Genomic DNA, 10,047 nt, shown 5'->3' with positions numbered 1-10,047 from the left:
ACTGTTCAACCAAACCATAAACATCAGGTGACACTTGTAGGTCCCCAGAGCCATGACCTTTTTGTGAGTTCTGTTGCAGGTAGGGTTATTGTTCTAGTCTACAGTAATTGACTAATGAATGCTCGATCCCAAGATGAATTCAAAGCCAGCCTTCAAATTCTAGGCCTAAGGAAGAAATTTAATTCTGGGGTTACTTCTGGAAATAAAGTGTCCTTTTGGTAATCTTGACTTATCTCAGGGTTTCTGAGAGTGATGACTGGAGTAAAGAGTGTATCAAAATAGTATTCACAAATTTAAGAACAAGTGATTGGATTAAAAGTTCATTTTTTTAATCTAAAAGTTTTTAAAAAGAAGACATATAAGTAACTTCCAGAACTCTCCTTTCACAGTCAGACATATTAAATTTTTGAGTGCTTTTTAAAAAAATAAAACTTTTCTTCCTCTGGGCGTTATTGATTTATTTTTTAGAAGACAAGTGTATGTCCATGCCCCAAGGGGGTAGAATTTAGTGATTTCCAAGGCTTCTTCCTCCCTCAGATGGAAATTTTTTCTCCTGAGTATTTCTTGAGTGCCATGTGGGTCATTATAGATTCTTGCTGCAAAAAGGGTCAGAGCATCCCAGTGAGAATATGTTTAAAAAAAAAAATGTACCAACCATCGTAATAATTCCCTGTTTCTTTTTCCCAAATCACTCAGATTAACCAGAAAGCCAGAGCCCTGGGCTCCACCTAATAAGTCATCTGACTTCCAGATGAGATCCTAATGTTGAAAATTTGCAGTGCTTAGCTAAGCAAGGAAGACCCCACCAATGTGCTTGGGAAAGTCTTGGAAGTAAAAAGCCTCCTTGGCATTAAAAAAAAAAAAAAAAAAAAGATTCAAGTGAAAAACGCAACAGGAAGCAGAAACATGAGCAGTTTGTTCTCAGGCACTTGTCTTTGGGTGGATTTGGGTCGGGGTCACAGAGCCAGTGGGCCGGCATCGGTTGTTTGAATGGGAAATTTCAGGGCTTTGCAAACAAGCCATCAAAGAAGCGTGACTCAATGCGCGAGGAATCATTGGAAACCATCAGAGCTAGAGATTAACCACTAGGAAACTGGCCCATGTTTGCGAAAGGTGGCCAGGCCGTCCAAATAGCACAGAACCACAGCCTCCACTGCCAACCGGGGGACATTCCGTTTAGTACGGGCTGCCACTACCCCAGGAATGTTCCAGTATGTTCCAGTATTCTTTCCCACGGCTTCCATAATTCAAGCTTCCACGGGTGAAGAACTTTATTCTGCATCATTTTACTATTTAAATTGAGGACTTGTTCTTGGATGTGCAGGGTGGCCCAAAGACAGCACAAATGCTAAAGGTTGACACAAGAGGGAGCACTTGTAACTTTGAAATAACAAAAACCACCGTGTCCCCCTTTAAATAGTAGAGCTTTGTTTATTTTATTTTATTTTTTAAAAAAAAAACAGCTCTTTCTACAGCTGCACACAGCACCAGATGTTCTCGCTGTGCGGTTCGGGCATAGAAAACCCTTGGAGGCCCCACGCTCATGTTTGTTTCCAGAACGCCCACCTACTCTCTCCCCTTCCTTATTGTTTACGAGAAAAAAAACCATTCTTCCCGCCAGGCAACTTGGAAGGCTGTGTAGGAAGGCTGTGTAATCCCTTCAGGGTAGAAAAAATAAACGCGAGCAAGCTAGAAAGGAGATGGTGGAATAAGGGTAAGAAACTGGTAAATCCTAAATCAGGAGAAGAAGCCATCAGGGAAGAATCTGGAAAACGAGGTGGAGGAAATGACTGCGTTTTGTGAAGACAGTTGGCTGCAAAGTGAATACAACAAAACAAAAAAACCCCAACTTACCCAAACCGGAACTATTATGCCTTTTGTTTCCGATTTGCAAAACATGAAGTTTGATAGGCTTCGTTTTTCCATCAAGAAAATTTATTTTCATGCTACAGCTGCAGACAGAAAGGGGAAATATTAAGACAATGAGGAATCCAGGTGTCAGGTCACATGGCTTTACTATTAGGTCCGGCCACGTGCAATCACCAATATTCAACTTCTTGACCTACCGAACTGGCAATTTCATACAGTTCATCTTTTTTTTTTTTTTTTTAATGGGCCTTGGTGTTTTGTTTTTTTTAATTTTTAATTTAAAGTCAGTTCAGTTAACATATATAGTTTCAGGGGTAGAATTTAGTGATTCATCAGTTGCGTATAACACTCAGTGCTCATTTCATCCAGTGCCCTCCTTAATGCCCATCCCCCAGCCACCCCATCCCCCCACCCACCTCCCCTCCAGCAACCCTAGTTCATCTTCATATATTTGTGAATGAGACAAGACTGGGTATACTGGGTAGATAGAGTGTGTACAATGGCCACCTGGGTCACAAAGGGATCTTAACCAGTTTGGTTATTACAGTGATGAACTTCCTTCTGGTAACTATCACAGTGAAGATTCTGTCTTGGCCCATGCTAGATCTGACTTGTTTTTGGATAGCCCATGAGCTAGGAGTGATTTTTATATTTTTAAAGAATTGTAGAGAAAAAAAAAGAATATGCAACGGAGACCATATGTAGCCTGTGAAGCCTAAAATATTCACGATCTGACCCTTTAGAGAAAAAAATGCGTGACCAACAGAGTCCCCAGGAGCACCCAGCACCCACACTGCTTTTTCTTGACTCGTCTTATTTTATTTTTTGCTCTTATTGTGATAATCCCAACCTAGTATCTACTGAAAACCAACCACATGTCAAGCACCGTACTAACCAGGTATATGTTAATCTATGTTAACCAAACCCTGGAAGTAGGGACTATTATCATCACCATATATGCAGCTGGGAAGAGCTAGAACAGGGATTTGAGACCAGGGACCCGACTTTTGCCAACGTAAGATGTAATACGATTTCCTTCTGGTGTGATTTCAGACTTTTTGTCACCTATATTCTGACAAATGCCTGTAGGGGCCAAGGGCAAACTGCGCAAGTGGACCCCTTGGGCATAAAGATAATTTCGAGTTAAAAGTAATCAAAACCCAGGGGCGCCTGGGTAGCGCAGTCGTTAAAGCGTCTGCCTTTGACTCAGGGCGTGATCCCGGCGTTCCGGGATCGAGTCCCACGTTGGGCTCCTCCGCTGGGAGCCTGCTTCTTCGTCTCCCACTCCCCCTGCTTGTGTTCCCTCTCTCGCTGGCTGTCTCTCTGTCACATAAATAAATAAAATCTTTAAAAAAAAAAAAAGTAATTAAAACCCAGCAGATGCAGGAAAAGCTCTCTGCCTCCCCCTCAACTGCCGAAATTTGCATCAGAAAGGAAAGCCTGTCCCATTAACCGAGACTCCCCTTTACCTAACAAACTTATTGGGCATAATAGGCCAACCCTGTTTTTCCAAACATCTCCTTTCTCCTTCCTGTTAATGGCCTACCTCCCCTTTGTATCCTCAGACCCTACCCCTCTCCTTAGCTCCTAGAGCTTCTTGTTGCCTCGATGCCTTTGGAATTTCGAGTCTGTGTGGATTCCCCGCACATATGCCCATTACATTTGATTTTCTCCTGCTTACCTGCTTCATGTCGGTTTGATCCTAAGTCCAGATAGAAGGACCACAGGGCAGAGGAAGGTCTTCCTCCTCGACTGTACATACTAGTGGTTTGTAAAGTGGGAGCTGAGGAAGGGAGAGAAATTAACTTTCTGAAGCAAATAAATATTTTATCCATTTGCATCTCAGTTGTTATGTGAACGTATTTGACTTAGTGTTTAATTCAGCAGTTGAACAAATATTCACCAGGTGATGATGTTGTCTTGGGTCTTTGAGAGCTTTAGGGCCTTCTGATCCTCATCACGTAAAAAGAAACGAACCAAATTGTATAATGAAGGAATCGAGAGCCCAGCAGAGTGGTTATCTTAGGTTGGCTCTGACTCCCAGAGTATGACTGGTTGTCTTCTCATCGAGTATTCTTGGGATTAATGGTGCACTTAATGCATTTAGCACTGACCTGCATTTAGTCTCCTCTTCATGGCTTCCAAAAAAAAAAAAGAAAAAAGAAGCGTGTGACCCATCCGAAGAACTACTGGTTGAGATCAGGAGGGGTTAAGCATTGATGGTCAGGAAGCCTCTCCTGTACCTTTTGCTGAAGCCTTAGTCCGCCTGTATTGAGACTCTTGGGTAGAAGGAACAGCTATGTTGGGAACATGGTCAAAATGCTGCATTTTCTTCAAATAGACTTATCATTTCTGGGTTGTATGTGTGTGTGTGTGTGTGTGTGTGTGTGTGTGTGTGTGTGTATGTGTGTGTCTAGCTTTGTAAAGCATCTGGGGTTTTTATTCTTTTCTTTTTTTTTTTAAAGATTTTTATTTATTTATTTGAGAGAGAGTGAGTGAGAGAGCACAGCAGGGGTAGGGGCAGGGGCAGAGGGAGAGGAAGCAGACTCCCTGCCGAGCGGGGAGCCCCATGTGGGGCTCGATCCCAGGTCCCTGGGATCATGACCTGAGCTGAAGGGAGACGCTTAACCGACTGGCCACCCAGGCGCCCCATGGGTTTTTTTATTCTGAAAAATAGAAGGTGGAGGTCTATTTTTACTTTCTCAACAATTTTTGGAATGAATCTGGTTCCAGACAATTTCTCCAGCACTGTTGACCAAACATTCTATTTGTCCCCATGAGGAAAAACTCTTACCTGTGTAGAAATACGTGTGTAAGAGAAAGTTCACAGTTGCTTTCATAGTAATAAAATAAAGAACTTAATTCAAATGTCTGTCATGACTTAGATGTGTTTTAATGGTGTTTGTGCTGCTTTGGCTTCATTGAGGGTCTTGAATCCATAGCCTAATACTTGAGTCGGGTTGGGAGAATTCTCTGTCTTCATCCAAGTACTGTTTCTGCCCCATTCAGTCTCTCCTTGGATTCTGGGAATTGCTGTTATATATATGGTAAACCAGTTGACTACATCGCATGTATTTCTTGGGCTCTGTTCCATCTTTCCTTTCTTCTCTTTTTGTGCTTTAGTTTGAATATTTTCTGATGACTTGTCTGTGAGTCCACTAATTCACAAATAGAGGTGTTTCCAAACCCCTCTGACTCATCAGACTTTGCAAGGATAGCGTAGCTGCTGAAATCCATTAGTAATTCAGTCTGCCTCTGCTGCTTCCCACTAGATTTCTTGGAGGGCCAGTCTACACAGCCGTTGAGCTATACACCAACGATTTCAGGACCATTGGTGTGTAGAATTGGAGGTTCACGCTTTGTGGTTCCTTCCTGTCCAGGATTAATTTCCAGTCACTTATCGGAGCCATGAATCCTGAACTCTGTCTCCTAAATTCAGTATGACTGTTAACTTTCTGCTTAGGCTCTATTCCCAGAATTGGAAAATATTTCCCTTAGGGGAAAAGCTGGATAAATATGGAGCATGTCTAATGTGCACCCCTTCTTTCAAGAGTCACAGCCAATCCAGTTTTTGTATGCTGTAGTTGTCCTCCACTGCCTTTGAATAGCCCCCACCCCGACCTCCAAATTTCATAATTGTTATCATCAGGAAGGTTACTTTGACAAAACTATCTTGTCTTGATTGCAGCTGACATACGCTGCTAAGGATTTGTGCATTGCACTCAGAAGAGTAAGATAGGACTTTAAATGTTGACATGATCCATGATGTAGTGACTCAAATAAGTAAGTGGAATGACAGCATTTTGGGTTGGTATTAGCTTCTGATTTCGAGGTTGATGCCATTTTGAATATGTATGAGAGGCTGGAAAGCACATGACTTGGGACTTTGGGTTCCTTGGGCAGGAAAGAGCACTACGGGGCAGCAACCTGTCCCCAGTGCAGAGACTAAGTGCATTTGTATAACATATGTTGACACTTAAAAGCTGCCTCTAAATCTACAAGGCATTACACTTTTGCAATCCTCATCTGTTGGAACGCACTTCCAGCCAGGGCCTGCCAAAAAGCTTGGGTCAGATTCTCGGAAGATGGAGACATTTGATGCCACCCAGGTGGTTGGAAATAGAAAGCAAGGATTTATTCATGCAGCGCCGCTGAATAGTAAGCTTCTAGAAGCATTCTGGAATTGGAAGTCCATGGGTATTTCAAAATCAGACCAAAGGATGGCACCCTTTGAAAATTTAGCTTGGTACATGAAAAGAAAAAAATACAGGAAGGTGTTCTCTATGTCGATTTCAGAAGTGTAAGGCAGAGAAAAGAGCAACACTGTATTAATGACCTTAAAGAACATCTTAATTATTGTTGGAGGGACTTTTGTTGTTGTTAAGCTGTTTTCAGTTTTGAAAAATTGGCAAAGGAATCTCATGCATTTTTCTGGGAAAGTTGGAGACATTTTACCACGTTCTCGAGAAAGTTGCAAACAAAGCCTTTTTTGTTGATGTACATAACAAGATGGAGTCTGAGGCTTTTTTCTTTTCTTTTTGTTTCATTCTTTCTTTCCTAGGTAATAATAGCTACTGGATAAAGAGGCAGGAAGTAAAATAAGGCTCTAAACCATGAAATTTTCTGCACCAATGTTACATGTAGGTGTAGTGAGTTGACTTTCTAATACCTGGCATTAAGGTTAATTATTTCTTCCCATCATAAACCAAGAAGGCCCAGTGTAGGAATTTAATTAAAATCCTACTATGCTTAGAAGTTGTAATGCATGGGAATATTTTTTCCTGTTCTTTTTTTATGATGCTTCCTCAAAAGTAGTGATGTTACTCTAAGTAGAAGTGAGGTTTAGTTTGTTGGATAGAAGAAGAGGAGGAAAAGAGGTAACTCTAGGGAAAAGGGTGATTTTTTTTTACAAACAATGTTTCTTTTTTTGATTTAAGATTTTATTTATTTATTTGTCAGAGAGTAAGACATAGCACAAGCAGGGGCAGCAGCAGGCAGAGGGAGAAGCAGGCTCCCTGCTGAGCAAGGAGCCTGATGTGAGGCTCGATCCCCGGACCCTGCCCAGGCATCCCAAAGGGTGATTTTCATTAGCAAGAGAGTCCTATATGGAGTTACAATGGAACGGAGAGGCCATGAAGGAGATGGGCCTTATGTACATCCTCACGGGAGGAACCATATTCCAAGGACTTGGCCCAAACACCTGCAAGTGGCCTACGATAGGAGACTCTGCCTAGTGACAGCCTCGGCAACCAGTTATATCATATTTGGTCAAGATTAGCCTTCTGCAGCCATCACCATTCAAAGTCTCTGTAAATGACACCTACAAGCATTCCCTTTTGTCTTTAAAAACCCTTGACCAGGACGCCTGGGTGGCTCAGTCGGTTAAGTGTGTGCCTTCGGCTCAGGTCATGATCCCAGGATCCTGGGATGGAGCCCTGTGTTGGGCTCCTTGCTCAGCAGGGAGTCTGCTTCTCCCTCTGCTTGTGCTCTCCCTCCACTCTTCCTCTGACAAATAAATAAATAAAATCTTAAACAAAACAAAACAAAACACAAAACCCTTGACTCGTTCCTGGAGGGAATGGGACTATTGGGGTTACCGCCCAATTCTGCATTCCCCAAATGGTAATTCTGAGGCCCCAAATAAGGGCTTTGTTTTTATTTTAGCTCTGCCTCTTTTCTCCATGAATAAATCACATGAAGAGCCCCCTTTCCTCAAACCACTCGCCCTGGTGCATTCCTGAGTTTGCTTATCCTCTTCTCCAGGATTCTAGCTTCTGATGTTTCTGCTCTTTTTTCTGTTTGATTTTCTGGACTTAGTCGCCCAACTCTCTTTTCCTAGTGGCAAGCCATAATCTAGAATTCTCTCTCTATGATAATATATACAACAATGTTATTAATTATATTAGTTGTATTATGCATATAATTACATACATCTGTAATTATATATTATAATATTTATATATTATATATTATATTTATATGTTACATATTATATTACATATTATATGTATTACATATTATATGTAATATATATTATATATAATGTATATATTATAATTTTATGTAATATATGTACTATTTTATGTATTTTGTATAATAGTATATACAATTCTAAATTATGGCTTATAACTAGGAAAGATAAATGGACGTTAAGTCCAAAGAATGAAGTAAAATTGCCATATATTCTATACAAATATATATAAAATATTAACATGCATAAAACAAGGATAACTTTTATCTGCTTCTTATAAATTTGATAGAATTTATCCCTAAACCTATCTGGAACCGGGGCTTTCTGGGTGTAAAGGATTCAATTATTATTTCAACATCATTAATGATTTTTTAAAAAGATTGATTTATTTATATTAGAGGGTGGGGGCAGTGCAGAGTGAAAGGGACAGAGATTCCTTAAGCAGACTCACTGCAGAGCAAAGAGCCTGACATGGGGCTCAATTCCAGGACCCCAAGATCACGACCTGAGCCCAAATCAAAAGTCAGTCCCTCAACCCACTGAGCAACCCAGGTGCCCCACATCATTAATGATTATTATTCTATCCAATTTGTTTTATTGATCCTTGCCTGTGTCAATTTTGGCATCTCCGATAATTTTTCCAAAGATTCTAGGGTTCCGTTCTCTTTCATTTGTTAAGAAATTCATGCTAATTCAATATGACCCATACATATATTTACGTTTTGCTATCAATTAATGCTATCACGTCAATATTCTGTCCTACAAAAGATGTGTCTTTATTTAGTCTAGCCTCTGTGGGTCTCGCCTTCTCCCTTGTTGGCATCCTGAGTATAGTTCTGCAGCGTGATGAATAAAGTTGTTGGGGTGAGGGGTTTTCGTGCTCGTCTAAGCAAACATAAGGTCCATGAGGTCACTGACTTGTTCTTACTTCTGCTATCTCGCTTCCTCCAGCATTATTTTTCTCTTCTGCTCTAACACGTCCTCCAAGAATGTGGCAAGAAAGTGTTTGGTAGACTCTGAAAGGTCTTGGGGGTCTGAGAATGTCTTCATCTCAGTGTCACATTTAAATGGTAGTTCAGCTGGTATAAAATTCTAGCTTCAGAGCTTCTTTTTTGTTCAACCCAATGAAAACACCACCCCATTCCTAGTCTATGTCCAATATTCCCATTGAAAGATTTTTAACAATATCATCTTTATACGTCTGTGGTTGATCTGCTTTCCCTCTTACGGTGCTTTAAATTTTTCTTTCTGTGTTTGATGTCCTGAAATGTCATGACAATGTACTTGAATTTGAGTTCATTTTTCTCATCTCTCCTGTTTAGCGCTTTACGCACGTCAATTTTGAAGCTTTTGTGTTTCTTTTTTTAATTTTTTAAAAAGATTTTATTCATTTATTTGACAGAGAGACAGTGAGAGAGGGAGCACAAGCAGGGGGAGTGGGGGAGGGAGAAGCAGCCTTCCCGCTGAGCAGGGAGCCTGACACAGGGTTAGATCCCGGACCCCGGGATCATGACCTGAGCCGAAGGCAGACGCTTAACGACTGAACCACCCAGGCGCCCCTATGTGTTTCTTTAATTCTGGAAATTTTCAATTGGTATTTCTTCACGTATTTTCCCCTGTGTTAATTTTTTCCTTCTTAGGCAGACCCTATTCGATTATTCTGATGCTTTTCATCTTGCAAATGCCTCAGGTTTCATTTTGTTTATTTTTTTCTGGAACTTTGGGTGAGAGCTCTTTGATTTGACTCACTGTGTTTCAGGGGAATCCCATGTGGGGTGCTGGAGACTGAAGTCTGAGATCAGGGTACCGGGGTGGATAGGCTCTGGTGAGGGTCCTCCTCCTGGTTAGTGCAGAGCCATCTTCTCTCTGCCCGCATGGCCTTTTCTTGGCACCTGCTTGTGGGGGGGAGAGAGGGAGAGTGAGAGTAAGAGAGAGAGGGGGAGGGAGATCTCTCTCTCTCTCTTTTTTTAAAGATTTTATTTATTTGAGAGAGAGAGAGAGCACAGTAGGAGAGGGAGAGGGAGAAGCAGACTCCCCAGTGAGCAGAGTCTGACATGTGGCTCCATCCCCGGACCCTGAGATCATGACCTGAGTTGACTGAGCCACCCAGGTGCCCTGAGAGGTATCTCTTCGTATAAGGCCACCTCCGATCTCATCAGGGCCCCACCCTTATGACGTCATTTAACTTTAACTACCTCCTAAAAGGC

The 10,047-nt window shown here is 41.5% G+C and overlaps 1 long non-coding RNA gene across 1 annotated transcript; it reads right to left on the bottom strand.

Annotated features, from left to right (window-relative positions):
* Positions 1 to 383: 383 nt before the first annotated feature.
* Positions 384 to 9,812, bottom strand: LOC123802935 (uncharacterized). Its single transcript, XR_006782709.2, has 4 exons — positions 9,590 to 9,812; positions 3,551 to 3,652; positions 1,855 to 1,952; positions 384 to 596 (listed from the first exon to the last, which is right to left on the bottom strand). It is a non-coding gene; the product is annotated as an uncharacterized LOC123802935 (long non-coding RNA).
* Between the last annotated feature and the right edge of the window lie 235 nt (positions 9,813 to 10,047).

This window comes from Ursus americanus, chromosome 23 (genome assembly GCF_024610735.1).
Source record: "Ursus americanus isolate L20-20 chromosome 23, mUrsAme1.1.p, whole genome shotgun sequence".
NCBI lineage: Eukaryota > Metazoa > Chordata > Mammalia > Carnivora > Ursidae > Ursus > Ursus americanus.
The sequence above is the reverse complement of the archived record's forward strand: the minus strand, read 5'-3'. Positions and strand labels throughout refer to the sequence as shown.